The sequence below is a fragment of the Syzygium oleosum genome, unplaced genomic scaffold (assembly GCF_021117445.2).
Source record: "Syzygium oleosum isolate NSW1041296 unplaced genomic scaffold, Sole_v2.1 Sole_v2.04, whole genome shotgun sequence".
Taxonomy (NCBI): Eukaryota; Viridiplantae; Streptophyta; class Magnoliopsida; order Myrtales; family Myrtaceae; genus Syzygium; species Syzygium oleosum.
Genome location: NW_026607488.1, coordinates 8021459 through 8037232, shown reverse-complemented (window position 1 = coordinate 8037232; position 15774 = coordinate 8021459). Strand labels below are relative to the sequence as shown.

Genomic DNA, 15774 nt, shown 5'->3' with positions numbered 1-15774 from the left:
ATTTTGCCCTATCCACATGGCGTCTCGTCATCGGTGCGTGCTCAATAGACGCTATACGGGAGGAGGCGCAAGTTTTGATTAAAATTCCAAAATCTCCTCCCATGCAGACAAGACGTTTTCAATAGGTGAATGGAGAAGTTTCTTTCCAGGTAAACGAAACTCCGAGCTTCTCTGCCTGTTCCCAATGAATCGAATCAGAACCGTCTGACATGTGCCCATATTGCACATTAACCCCTAAGCAAAGACCATTGATATTTTGTGGACAAAACATGCAGTAGCACGCAGTGCCTGTTTGCCACATTAACCCCTAACTTACAATTCATAAAGACCGTTGATACATTGTTGGCAGCACGTTAAAATTGCAGTAAAAAAGACCCATTAAAATTGTTGTATCGCACATTAACCCTTACTTACAACTCATAAACACCGTTGATACAAGTCGCAATCATGCATAGAAGAAATCATATCTATTGCAATTTGCATGCCCATATCGGAAACGCCTTGTCTGCATGGGAGGAGATTTAGGGATTTTAATCAAAATTTGCACCTCCTCCAATGTAGCGTCGGTTGAGCATGCACTAGTGAAGAGACACCATGTGGATAGGATGAAAGCACTAAGTATGTTGGATTTGTGGGTTGAAGACCATCCTCGATCTTCACCCGTTACGGATTATGGCGTTAAGTACCCTAGAAAAATAATTCCATAGTACCTGTTGCCCACCTTATTCATTGGCTATTGAGAGAGACTCTCCTTAATTTTCGGCCCCTCCTTATTTGTGGCCATTGGGCATCCCTTCTTATTTATCGACCTCTCATTATTTGTGGATCACTGGGAAGAGACCCTCCTTATTTGTCGGCCATTGGGCATCCCTCCTGACCTATCGACCCCTCTTTGTTTGTTGGCCACTGGGTTTGAGAAACCCTTCTCATTTATCGGCCACTGGGCATCCCTTGTAAAAGGGGTGAGCATCGTTTGATGCAAAACAATCGATCACCCTTGATTCAACTTGGAAAAGTAACTTACTAGAAAACAAGTCTCGGAATTTGGAATTGAATAACTGAGTGGCTTATTAAACGTCAAGGAGTACTAAAAGAAAAACAGCTTGCTAAAAAACGAGGATGTCATTTGGCTATCGGTTATGAGGCAAAGGGAGGAAAATCTTGAATATATAGAAGCGCCGGACCAACCACTCATTGTAAATGAAAGTAACACCATAATGAGATTCAAGAAGCTCCCGAAGAATTGATGGGTGTAAGTTTGCTTTTCTCTTCCTCTTTCATAGCCAGATTTTTAAACTTAACGAGAGTTTCTCATGCAGCTATACATCACTAATTAAGTGCCAATTGACTTATTTTGCAAGTGTTAGAAGACACTTGCAGTGATCCTGAGGCTGACGGTAATGTCCAACCGAAATCGAATGAGGACTCCGATCCTCCAGCAAAACCACACCCAAACAAGTAAGCTTTCAAATGCATCATCGCGACCTCCATGACCTCCATTTGGCTCTCTCTCTCTCTCTCTCTCTCTCTCTCTCTCTCTCTCTCTCTCTCTCTCTCTCTCTCTCTCTCTCTCTCTCTCTCTCTCTCTCTCTCTCTCTCTCTCTCTCCGCGTCCAATGTTGTGAAACATGGGAAGACTCACCCCGTGGTCGTTAATGAAGTTTGGAAATATATCTCTGCGAATCAATTTTCCATACAGTGAATCAATCTCTTGCAACTTAATTCTGTTGCAAAAAAAATCATAATTCAGTTTTATTTTAGTCATTGCATTTTTTTTCTAGCTTTATTACTGATAAAAATGGTGGATCTATCGTCAAAGGTCTTTCTTTAATGCATGGCAAAGGAAAAAAAAAGCAAAAAGTTAAAGAAATTACTTAATGTCAAAAACATTATCCACTTTTTTTTTGCCAATCAGGTTAATTTGAGATAAAGTTTATCACACTTATCTTATAATCATATACTTTTTAAAGATAAATTCAAAGAAAGAAAGAGGAAAATATGGCACATAATATTTTCTTTTATTTTTTCAATTTCTTGTATATAGTTACTATTTACGTGGTGATAAAAAAATTTTTGAATTTTCATAGAGATAGGAGTTATGATTGGAGCGATGCTATATGTAAAGAAGAAGCTAAAGATAACCAACGTGCAAGTTGAGGTCCTGACGGGGATCCTCAACATGTTCTTGCTCTTGAGTTGACGATTGCGAGGCGGATGTCCGATGGGATCGCGAGCCTGATGACGAGGGCCATTTTCTTCTTCGGACCCCTCCTCATGGGCTTCACCCGCGATTACACCTTCCTCCAATTGGACCACATCTTTGCTAACATCGGCATTGACTACACCCTCATGATTGCCCCCATCTACATGTCGAGGTCTCCCCTACCTTCTTCCGCGGCTTCTTGACCTCATTCATGAGGTCTTAACTCATTTTCTTTCTTTTTTTCCTTAATTTTGTAGCATCTTTTGTTTTTTTTTAATTTGTCATCAATTTGTGACTTAGTTATGTTGATGGAAAAATTAAAGTTAGAAAGGTAATTGCTTTTTATACATCAATGTCGCAACCCTTTTTTAGCAACACGGTCAAGGAAAAGATAGATTTAGAGATAATGCCAAGGGTGGCCAGTAGTCTTCAATCGGCGCAAATTCATCAAAACCTTTACCTCACGCAACGTTGAGATCTTTCACTTAGATTTGTTTAACCCTATCAGATTCCAATAAGATGACTCGCCACAAGTCTATTGGGGTTGGTCAGAGACCAAGTGAGATATGAGAGTATATCTCACTTTCCACACAACCAAAGATTTAGGGCCGAGGACTTTATTACACTAGTTAACTAAATTAATACCATTTCGATACTTATGATTATTTGTCAACGAAAGTGTCCATGCAGTCTTTTTCCAATTACGAGTCCTAAAGTTCTTGTCAGCTAACTGTCCGTTCAATGTTTTTATGTTCATTATGATCCTACAATAAAACCTAACCACTCAACTATGAAAATGAATCGCAACACAAAAAATGATAGAAAAGTAATCACAACAAACACATCAAAAACAGCAATAAAGAACTCGTAAAATATACAATGCAGTAAAATAACCTGATACGAGTCGGGCAAAGAATATAATATGGCCTTTTCATTAAGCCCCGGGACAACAACCCCCATGAACTTATTTCAATTTCTTTTCTAAAAGATTAACCTTCTTAGGTTAAACTAAATCAAAGGTGTCCACTAAAACCCTAAACCATATGCACACTAACTAAATGAAACTATGCTAATTTTTAGCTAATTCTAATACTAAAATCTAATAACCTAATCAAGGCCTATTTCTCTAACCAAATTTTCAATTTTTTTTTATATTCAGGAATTTTTATATTAATTTTTTTAAAAAAAAATTCTGGAAAATAGGGACTCAAGCCAGGCCCTTAAATGGACTTACTCGTTATATCTATTTCAATTAAAACCTCACAAACCCAACTTCGAATAAAAGCTCACTCAAGCCCATTCTTTTGTCAAATCATGCTTAAGCCCACATTAAAGCCATCTTCCATCACAACCACACCAAGGTCAAAACCCAACCCCAATTTCTAATATCTTTGCTGAACCCTTTTTTTTTTATTTCTTTTCTGCTCTTTTATTATTCATTTCATTTCATTTTTCAATCCTATAATATATTTCTAGAACATGAATTTTTCCTCATTTAACTTCCCGTCTGTCTCTTCTTTTTTATTCATGACTATACTGTCCGAACCATAACTCAACTCACACATCATTGATGCAAATTTTTACTTCCTGAACAACAAATCGCAAACACACTTCACCTGAGCAGTGAGCATGATGATATTCATGGGGCCTCATCATGCCCGCCACATATACACAACCGGAATACGTGGTCAACATATCGAATATGAATATGGAAAAAACACAACAATGATGGAAACACGGCAGAATCAACACTTGAGCAACAGCTTGATTGTTGGGTCATGTTCATGGTAATTTGAGAGCTATGAAATACGGTTTCCACATCAATCGTTAAATCGATAATCAACACGAATCGATTTATGCATGACTGAATGTAATATGGTTTTGACTGGTTAGGTTGTGAAGATATATGGCTCTCGATTTAATCATGAAAAAGGACATATACATTCATGAAGATGCGACAATCATACTGCAAGAAGCGAAACACTGAACGAATTTCACATGAGCCTCAATCACATTTATCGGACTTGATTAGCCATATGAGATTAAGAATATTCTTACCTGGTAGATGCAATGACCAGGAACACCAATTGAAGAGAGACCCCGAATTTATAAGACGACGTGGTCGCTGGTGGTTGAATGCTGCAGGAGTAGGATCGAGCAAAGTACAATTACTTCAACGCTTTACGGCTGCGAAACAGAGCCAAAACAGAGCATATTGCAACTGCCATCTTAGAAACTGAAGACGGCGATGATCCATGCCTCGGACAGCTTGAAGACGAAGCAAATTTTCCATCCAGAAGATTTTTGGCTCTCGCTTCTATGGCCGATGTGTACGTACGAACGTCTTTCTCGAAATCCGTAACTCCGGTGGCGAGCCGTGGAACACGATCGTCGGCATTGCTCGCGACTGTAAATGGTGGATTTCAATGTCCATCGGCGATTTCTCGAAGCCTCTCGCACTTGGTTCGAACGGAGAAAAATTTTGTGTTCGAGCGTTCCTCTCTCGTGCTCTCTCTCTCTCTCTCTCTCTCTCTCTCTCTCAGCCGTGAATGGGAACAAAAATAATTTTCTTACAGTTCTGCACTGCCCTCTGATCAGCAAAAACCCCATAACTCTCAGCCTCGGTGCGCCAGCGATGAAGACCCGCGCCAGCAAAGGAATCTCGAACGGGAGCTGAGTCACTTCCCGGCCAAGAAACAAAGCAGAGCCGAGAGCTCCGATGCACGGCGCTGGCGAACGGCGTCTGGAGACGTCAGAGGAGAATCGCTTCCTAGAGCGACGGTTCCGCGTCTGCCTATGCGTGTGCACGATCCAAAACTGATTTCGTCGTGCAAATGCCAGGTCAGCAACTTCAAGAAGGAATCGTGTAGGGTCACTTGGGTTTTTCATTCCTCGGATTAACATGGGCTAATTTCCTTCGAGCTTAATGGGCCGAAATGTGGAGATTGGGCATGGGCCGCGCGGAATGACTCTGGCTGAAAACGAATTGGACCAGTTTTTTTCATTATCGTTTATTTTGATGCATCGGCTAAAATTCATGCGTCGATAATCGCTTCGGGTGTTCATCAATGTCAATACGCTCGTTGGCTACATCTCCGTCTATACCTTCTCCAAGCTCCACTTCAACCTCAGGGTGGCGTGTCGTGCTCGACGTGGGAGCAATCTGTTTGACCCTGCTTGATATCGGGGTCCTCATCATGTTGGAATCCCCCAGTGGCAGCAATCTCTGGTTCTTTCTTTCACGAACAGAAGAAACTCTAGAACGAGCAAAATTGGTCATTTGATTTGAGTCGGGTTATCTTCAGTGAATCAAGTACGGGTGAGACACCTTTATTTGTCGATCATTAGTCACCCGTCCTTATTTGTCGTTCATTGAGCATCCCTTCTTATTTTTTGACAGCATGAGATCACGTCCCCCAATTTTTTGTTAAGAGAGAGAGAGGCCAACAAGAATGGCTATAAAGTCGAGGATATGATGATGGCGGGAAGCAAACGTCGACATGGGGCTGCACGGTCGTCATGCATATCATCCCTTTACTTTAGAGGATTCATATCCCTACAAAAATGCAAAACTTACCTTACTAACTGAAATGCAAGAAATTCAAATGTACATTGTCTATTTTAAAATGAAGAACATTATGATAATTCATCAATTATGAAATGTGCCTTCACAATTCTATGTAAGCCATGCTTTGCATGAATTTTATCTCTTATAATTTTTAGGAGATTCGCATGGACTAAGGTTCCTATCCTAGTTTTGCGCATTCGACTTATATGAAAATATTATACTTTCTAGAAATTATATTAATAACAACCGTTGTGAAATTTTAAATATGAGATAGACAAATAAGAAAAAAAAAATTACAAAAACAATATATTGATGTATACTATAAATCAAAAATAATATCTTCAAGTCGATTAATCCTCACAAATGCTCTCCGGTTCTCTCCAATGAGCATGTGGCGGATGTAGGAGACAAAGGGGAGGAGGAGTTCCCTCTACTTGCCCTCTCTTGTGCTCTGCATAGTGATCTTGACAACGTCCTAGCAACACTTCTTAGGGATGTCAGCAACCTCCTTGATGTCGGTGAACCGAAGTGCGGCCTGCTCCTTGGAGTCGGAGATCTTGGAGAAAAAGCACTTCGCGTCTCCCAATCGGCCTCCTCCTTAACCTACACGTCAGTTATCTTTAGCTCCTTTTTTACTTATAGCATCGCCCCACTCATCACTCCTATGTTTGCCAAAATTCAAAAAAAAATCTTATATATCATCAAAATTTTTCCACATAACAGTGACCATACACAAGAAATTGAAAAAATAAAAGAAAATATTATGTGCCCTATCTTCCTCCTTCTTTTGTTGAATTTATTTTACAAATGTATATGATTATAAGATAAGAATGATAAGAAAGAATAAGGATGATGAACTTTTTTGAAATCAATTTGCTTGCCTAAAAAAAATGGATGCTGTTTTCAAAATTAAGTAATTTTTTTTATTTTTTATTTTCTATGCATTAAAAAAATGACCTCTGGCGGTAGATATATCATTTTTATCAGTAATAAAGCTAGGAAAAGAAAGTGCAATGACAATGTTATTACTTAATTATTATTTCCTTTTGTAACAGAATTAAGTTGCAAGAGATTAATTCACTGTATGGAAAATTGATTCGCACATACATATTTTCAAACTTCATATATTACCATGGGTGAGTCTTCCCATGCTTCACAACATCGGATGTAGAGAGAGAGAGGGGACTGACCAAAACCGAGCAAAATGGAGGTAATGGAGGCCGCGATGGCGCATTTGAAGGCGTACTTGTCCAGGAGGGGGATCGCAGTCCACGGACGACTTCGGGTGGATGTTGCCATCGACCTCAGGATCATTGCATGTGTCTTCTGATACCTGCAAAATAAGTCAATTGACACTCAATCAGTGGGCATATAGCCTCCAGAGAAACTCGTGTTAAATTTAAACATCTAATTATAAAAGAGTATGAAAAAAGCAAACTTACATCCATCAATTTTTCAGGAGCTTCTTGAATTTCATCATTGGTGTTACTTTCATTCACTATAAGTGGTTGGTCCAGCGCTTCTGGATACTCAAGATTTTCCTCCCTTTCGCTCATCTCTAATAGCCAAACAACATCCATGACATTTTTTGAGCCACTTAGTTGTTCTATTCCAAATTCCGAGGCTTGTTTTTTTAGCAAGCTGCTTTTCATTAAATATGTAGTCAACATATCGAATATGAAAATAGAATCAATCACATGAGCAACGACTCAATTAGTCTTGTTCATGGTAACTTCAGAGCTACAAAATACGGTTTCCTCACATCAAACATTAAATCGACAAGCAACATGAATCAATTTTTGCATGACTGAAGTAACATGGTTTTGACGAGTCGGGTTATATAGCTGAGTTCACAATATATGGCTCTCCGTTCAATCATGAAAAAGGACATGGGTGCAACAATCATATTGCGAGAAGTAAACACCGGACGAAGTGGCTATTGAACTTGTTTCCTTCACAGAACATGCAGTCTGATTTCACCAAGACATTTCCTCAAATTGGTGGAATGCACTACGATTAATGAACTTCTACTCATATATAAAGCAAAGAACCACTATGAGGTCACCACGACAGCATCAATACAAAATTGAAACATCGATAAAGCTTTTAACCAGAGACGAATTTCACATGAGTCCCAACCCCATATCTCATACTCGATTAGCCATATTAGATTAAGAACACTCGTACCTGGTAGATGCATGACCAGGAACATTGATTGAACTGAGAACCAGAATTTTCAAGACTGCCGTCGCCGGTGGTTGAAGCTGCAGGAGTATGATTGAGCAAAGTCTAATTACTTCAAGGCTTTTTGGCTGCAAAACAGAGCCAAAACAGAGCATTGCAATTGCGTCTTAGAAACTGAAGACGGTGATGATCGATGCCTCAGACAACGTTCAGAAATAATGGAGAAAGCTTAAAGACTGAAGGGAATTTTTTATCCAGAAGATTTTCGGCTCTCGCTTCTATGACGGATGTGTACGAACCTCTTTCTCTGAATCCGTAACTCCGGTGGCATCGGCAAATGCTAGTGACCATAAATGGCGGACTTCAGCGTCGATAACTGTGTTCTCAAAGGCTCTCGCACTTGGTTCAACGAGAGAATTTTGTGTTTGAGCGTTCCGCTCTCTCTCTCTCTCTCTCTCTCTCTCTCTCTCTCTCTCTCTCTCTCTCTCTCTCTCTCTCTCTCTCAGCCGGGAACCGGAACAAAAATAATTTCCTTGCTTCAGTCGTGCGCCCTCTTGAGATTGATGATCAACCGTGACCGGCAAGCGATGAAGAACGGTGCCAGCAAGCCGAGTCAGTTCCCACGTTCCCGGCCAGAGAAACAAAGCAGAGCCGAGAGCTCCGATGCATGGCGTTAAAAGTGCATAAAAGCGGCGGTGAACATAAAATGCCAAGAGAATCGCTCCCTAGAGAGAGAAAACTAATTTTCTTCCTTCAGTTCTGCGCCCTCTTGAGATTGATGATCGACCCTGACCGGCGAAAACTCTATAAACTCTCAACCTCAATGCGCCAAGGATGAAGATCGGGGCCGGCGAGCCGAGTCGCTTCACACGTTTCCGGCCAGAGAAACATAGCAGAGCCGAGCTCTCCGATGCACGGCGTTAGAAATGAATATATAGCAGCGGTGAACAGCATCTGGATACAGTCAGAAACAGAAAATGCCAAGAGAATCGCTCCCTAGAGGGAGAATTTCTCCGTCGGTTCTGCGTGTGCCTACGCGTGTGCATGAACAAGAACTGATTCCGCCATGCACATCCCAGACCAGTTCAGCCAACATCTAGAGAAGGAATCGGGCGACCGATTGACAGTTCACCTTCAGACGCGAGCTAATAGGAAGGAAGAGAAATGGAAACGTGGGCTGATCTCTTTATTATATTGGAGCTAAACGCAGAGGGAAGAACGGGTCAAGCTACGAGAAAATTTCTGAGCTGGAGCACGCTCACAACCAACTCCATCCTCATTTGACCCGAATACCCAGATCCGGAGGCCCGGTTACTTAGCCCCCGCGCGTGGGACCGCTCGGACTGGATTGGAGTAGGATAGAATTGATAAAATATGAGATCCTTCATGTAAGAAGCTATCGAATGTCCTGTTCGGTTAAATACCGAACATAACGATGGATGCAATGAAAACCAATCCCATGACGCTTTTGGTGAATTTAGAGTAGGATTATATCACAAAATAGATGAAGGTTTCAAATAAACGGTGGACCAAGGCTTCCTCTAATAATTTAGAATTTTTAAGTAATTAACGGTGGTGGCCTGGCAAACTTTCATAAAATGAAAGTTCAGAACAGCGACCACCACTGCCGCCGAGGCGACCACCACAAGTCCACAACAAAAAATCCACAAAGATAGAGGGGCCAAGAGTCGAGAAGGGAAAGAAAGAGAATCGCGACCACCACACGGTGTTGGTCGAATTGGTTCACATTAACTTGAGTTATTTTTATTTTTTCCATTTAGTTGAAATGAGCAGTTTTAGTGCCGTTAGAGAACATGTCTTAGCTCAATAACTCAACGAAAATTCACAGTCCACACAAAATCTAAACTGGCAGGAAAGGGTATGCCTTGCCAAGAGTCTACGTTGCCTCTCAGGTGATCATCCTCCGTAGTAATTTGCGTAAGCAAAGTTGAATTGAGCAATGTATGATATAAGTCGAGGACCAAGTACAACCTTATGTAAAGTAGCAAATTTTTCATGTCAGTTTCCGCAACCGAGCAATTTCATCAGCAGCAAGCCTAAAACTTTGCATATACAAATATTAATACATCATTAGAGTTGTAAAATAATCTTGAACTGTGTGGATCAAGATGTTTATTTCTCTGAAATAGCTTGGGGGTGACCATAACATTCTTCTTTCTGCAAAACGAAATGTTTGACTTTTGGTTTGTTGTTTATGAGTAGCTTTTACCATTTTCATCTTAGCTGGATATGCCTCCTGAGTAAGAGGTTAAACTGCTTCATCTGGGATCTCGTGCGAACCTCGGCATCCCTTAGACGTTAAACACAGAGAGAGTATTCCCTCCCTTTGGGGAAGATAAAGATACAAGGGGAACAAGGAGAGCTGGGCGTGCGAGTATTGGCACATTAAAATAAGGAACGCAGTCCTATCAGCCCGCTAGGTGTATAGACCTCGATAGACAGGGCGGCCCCGATTAGTGTTTTGGCACCTGCTTTGTGGTGAGGACACCCTAACCACCAAGGATCCATGGAGTACCCCTAGACGACAAACCAAAAGTCAAACATTTCCTTTTGCAGAAAGACAATTGTAACCGTCACCCTGAGCTATTTCAGAGAAATGAACATCTTGATCCCACACTTCAAGATTATTTTACAACTCTAATTAATTTATACGTTTCCATGTTGGATCTGTCTAACAATGGCAAAAAAGAAATTTTTAGCATATAAAATAGCTTCCGAGGTGCTGGACTTATGCTATCTCGACACAAAACTATTTCTCTAAATTCCTCTTATGGAAAAGAATCACCACTAGATGGCATCCACATTAGCTCAAATGGAAATTAAGTAATTCTTGAAGGCTAATCCTAAGCAGGGCTCGTCCAGAAGAGGACGCGGCAATCAGTAAAACGTAGATTTCAACAACAAACAAAAAAATCAGTAAAATGTATTGATTTGATTGGTAATTTTAAATCCTGAATAGAACGTGGGTGTTCAACGTGGGGTTCTCAGTTTTTGGCTTCATTAGATAACAATTTCATTGGCATTCATGCCCCCAAGCACCATGTGGATTTTCAAGACAAAAGCCATGTTTCACAAGCAATTGATTCAGCTTGGCAGAGGAGTAATTTGTTCCTTCCAAGGGAGTCTCTCTATAGTTCTTTTGAGTCATCATTTAGATTAGTGAAATGAACGGAAAACAACTTTCAGGAAATTTTTAGATTTTTTTTTTTTTTATGACCCAGGGAACCCCCGCACGGCCGACAGCTGGGAGGTAAACCCTGAGGGCGACACGTGCTAGCCACCACACACGTACACCGGTTAAGTCACCCTGCGGCACCCGGGATTCGAACACTCAACCTTTTGCGAGAGGAAGAGTGCGCGCTCCAGCGGCGCCACCCAGGCGGGTGGTGGAAATTTTTAGATTTTCTGACATTCGTTTCACAAAAAATAAACTAATCATGAAAAACGTTTTCCACTATTGGAAAAAACACCTTCAAAAGAGCGGAAAATATTTGCCGCTTCTTCTTCCACCTCATTTTTTTAAAAATAACACATTTTTCTTTTTTTTAAATCAATTTTTTATATTTTTTCCTTTTTTTCTTCCTTGGCCGGCCACGGTGGCAGCCGGCGATTAGCCACAGGCGAGTGCTAGCCTCGCCACAAGTTGGCGAGCTAGGCGAGGCTTGAGCCTTGCCCAAGGTTGCTAGAGCCTCATCAACGTCTGGCGACCTTGGGCAAGCCTTGAGCCTCGCCAGCTCGCCCGATCGGCCTTGGGCGAGCTCAACCTCGCCCATCTCGCTGGCCGCTGTTGTGGTCAACCAAGGAAGAAGGAAAAAAAATAATAATAAATAAATAAATGGAAAAAAATAAAAATAATTTAATAATTACAATAATTTACAAATAAAAAATAATTAAAAATTTTGAATTTTTTTATAATTTTCACTAGAAAATCAATTCGGATACCAAACGACGAAAAAATATTTTTCATGTCATTTTCAGATTTCAGCCGAACACCGAAAAATATTATCATTTTCCTGTAAAAAAATTTTCAAGAAACGTTATATTTTTCGCGAAATGAATGGAGCCTTAATTATTGAATTCTTCTGTTATTTTAGGCATGGGCAAAACACAAGGATGATTTGATACTGATGGAAGGTATCATTACTTCGCTTCAGGCTGTCAAGAATTTAAAATCTCATGTAGATCACTCTCTGAGATGGAGACGGACGAAAGCGAGTTTGATGGAGCTTTGCCACTGCTATTGGAGTCCTCAAGCGGATCCACACAATTTTTTTTTCGTGCATGCACTGCTCTCTGGCAATATAATTGTCGACACCTAAATTTTGGGCTACCATACTTTATTGCATAAGAAAATTAGGAGTTGGTCTGATCCCTAAACAAAAATACCATTTGCATAACTCATATTTGCATCACATGTGAATCACATGGTCCTAGCATGGTGTTATCACGTACCCATCACACGTGTAATCGGAGCGACTCCTTAAAGATGTGATCGGCCGTGGCGTGTTCAAACTCCGCACTCAACTCCTTGCCGATGAAATTTGATCTCCAATGGTTGTCCAGTTCGACGGTTATCCATAGCTAATAACTCTATCCGCCTTTGAATCGTTACAAACCCATGTTTGATCTATAAAGGGAGGTTGGTTTGAACTCTTATTGCTGGGTGACGTGCACGGCCAGGTGAAGATTTTCCAATCGACTTCGATCTCTCTCGTCAACATCGAGATCTTTACCCCACGTAACAGCACAAGAGGGAAGTTCGTAGCAATGGGTTTTGGATGTCAGTTCAAACAGGGGACGAGAAATTTCAAAAAGATTTGACGCAGGAAATCTCGCTAGATAAGAAGGAGAGATTTGGGAAGAGCAAATCCTCTGGAAGTCTTCTTTTCTCGGAGACTCGTTATTCCTCATCACGAGCTCCCTTCTTCCATGGCGACCATCTCACGCCGCCGTGCTCCGTCGTCACGGCCGCACCTCCTGTACTCTCGGTCGCCGTCGAAGATCTCACGGTCTCTCTTGAAAAGAATGCTCTCTCGCTCATGGGTCAAGCTCAGAACCCGAAGAAAATCTCTCTCGTCTGAAAAATCTCCGGAGGAAGCGAACCCTCTGGGTCCAACGCCACCACTCGTCGGACTGCGTACTTGCGCTCGGCTCTTACAGGCTCTGCTTTGTTTTCCGGCGAAGAAAGCTTGAAGGACTTGGACTTCGTTCAAGGCTTGTCCGCTGGCGTCAGCCACCTGGGACGGCCTCCTTTATTGATTTCAAGCCGCGTATCCATCTCCGACGCTGTCCACTATTCTCAGAGTCGTGCAGTTTCACCCCTGTTTTACTCTGTATACTGATCCGAGACCTCGAAGAGCCTCCTCATTCTTGCTCGATCTGCTTTTCGTCGGAGATTGATCCTCACCACTGAACCATCTGAGAAATCTATTCTTCAATCTGCACATCGTTCGAAGCTAAAAGCTCGAGGTATGTTGAACATAAACTCATGTTCAGTCTTCGGATGCTTTTCGTGTTGAACAGTGACCGAGAATTCTAATTTCTCTTTGTATGAGATTTAATTGCTATTGAAATTAATTCGATAACCCGAACCTGTAATATTGTCGCTCTGATGGTTTGGTTGTGAATTTGCTATTTCACTGTCGCATTTGGACTTAGAGCGGAGATGCATACCTTCTGTTCGATGAAATGCTTGAGTCAAATTAGAGTCATTTAGTTCAGTCTCGAGCGTGTCTTTTACTTGCTGATTGCCAGATGTAGTCGGGTCATAACTGAAACTGAACCAATATTGAAACAAGTTTGCCAAATTCTAGTAGAGTCATATGAATCCTCATGTCAATTTGTTTGTGGATTGAATCTGCTTGGTTACACCCTGTTTTTACGCAGAAAAGTAAGACAGATTCTCGTTTAGAATCAAATCAGTCCTATTCAAGTTTACGTCACTTATTACAGACGTTTTGAAAGGATTTTATACATAGATTTGGTCCCTACCCGAGCTTATTATGCCTTTGTGTCATTCCTCAATCAATGCATGCGATGTGTTTGATGAAATGCCTTAAAGACGCGACTGAAAAATGATCCATGATACTTCGGATCAAAGCATGTCAATAAAGATTGCTTGTTTTCAATCGATTTGTTAAAGAAATTAGACCTGATTCCAGTCATATTTCATCATATTCAAATCCGCATGTCATTTTCTTAAGCTGTTTTTCGGTCTTTGTTTTGCATATGACCCTGCGACATCCTTGTGGCGGCTACCAATGAGGCAATGACTTGGAGACAATGATCTTTGTTTTCATCTCTGTTGAAGTTCAAGTTGGCTTCTCTGTCGCAGTCCATGTACCACGCTTATACTTTGTATTCTTTGATAAAATCTACATCAATGCCCACTGGCCGGAGGTGGCAGCTAATACAGGTAAGTGACTAGAGGCAAGTGACTGTGATGGTTCAGCAACAATGTTTGGTAGGATAGTGATTAGAGTTTGGCGACGGTAGTAGGAAATGACATTTGTGGTAATAGATTTATTTTTTGGTCCGATGTAGTAATAGATTTTTGGTTTAGTTCATCTTTAGAGATTATTGATGGAGGTTCCAAAAAATTCAAGTGTTTAGACTTGTTCACTTGAGGAAGACGACAGGAACGAAAGAAAAGCAATAAAATGGATAAAATAGAGAAATAAAAATAAAAAAGTAAAAAATTCTGAATATAAAAAAAAGTGGAAAATTGATTAGAAAAATAGTCCTTAATTAGGTTGTTAGATTTTTAGTATTGGAATTAGTTTAGTTTCATTTAAAAAATATACATGCTTTAGAAAAATTCGTGATTTTCTCTAGTTTAGATATAAGAAAATTAGTTTATTTACGAAATTGGATTCAAATTGAACTAAGTTGATGGGGATTGCTACCTGGTGCTTAATAACAAGGTCGTGTTATATTCTTTGCTCAGCTCCTATCGGATTACTTTACTGCACTTTACTCTTTACTCGTTCTTTCCCTACTATTTTTTATGAATTGATTGTGATCATTTTATTTTATTTTTTCTGTGTTGTGTTCAGTTTGTCTTAGTTGAATGGTTAGGTTACACTTTTGGATCATAATAAACACAAAAAACATTGATTCCTAGCAAACGAGAACCTTACGACTCATAATTGAATAAGAAGACTGTGTGGATACCTTAGTTGATAAACAATCAAGTTTAGGTATCGAAAATGCATTAGTTAGAAAACTAGCGTAATCAAATCCCCGAACCTAAAAAACTCTTATTGCGTAAGAAGTGAGGTGTACTTCCATACCTCACTTGGTTTTTAGCCGACCCCAATATGCTAGTGGCGACTCCTCATTTAGAATTCCCGTAGAGTTAACTGGATTAAAATGAAAATCCCAAATGAAAATCCCAACGTTGCGCGAGGTAAGCGTTTGCGAAAACTCACGCCGATTAAGGGTCATTGGTCCCTAACTTGGCATTACCACTAAAACCCGTCATTTCCCAACGACTGTGTCGTAGTAAAAGGTCGCAACACATTGGCCGACAAATAAGGAGGGTCTCTCGACCCCAATAGTGAACAAATAAAGAGGGGTCGACAAATCAAGAGGGATGCCCAATGGTTGACAAATAAGGAAGGTCTCTCCCCAATGGTCCACAAATAAGGAGAGGACGACAAATAAGGAGGGATGCCCAATGACCACAAATACGGAGGGGCCTATAAATAAGGAGAGTCCTTCTCAATGACCAATGAATAAGGAGGGCGACAGGGAATATGGAATTATTTTCCAGAGTAATTGGGCATGATAGCGTATAG

General features: G+C 40.7%; 1 long non-coding RNA gene across 3 annotated transcripts in view; it reads right to left on the bottom strand.

The window, feature by feature from the left end:
- The window catches only part of LOC130137960 (uncharacterized), a 74183-nt gene that overhangs the window by 39101 nt on the left and 19308 nt on the right, over window positions 1-15774 (bottom strand). For 2 of the 3 annotated variants that reach the window (XR_008816406.1, XR_008816409.1), the window contains exon 1: window positions 2166-2344. The exons of the other annotated variant lie outside the window; for it this stretch is intronic. This is a non-coding gene — a long non-coding RNA (uncharacterized LOC130137960). Of the gene's footprint in view, window positions 1-2165; window positions 2345-15774 lie in introns of those variants that run through there. 3 annotated transcript variants of the gene reach the window in all.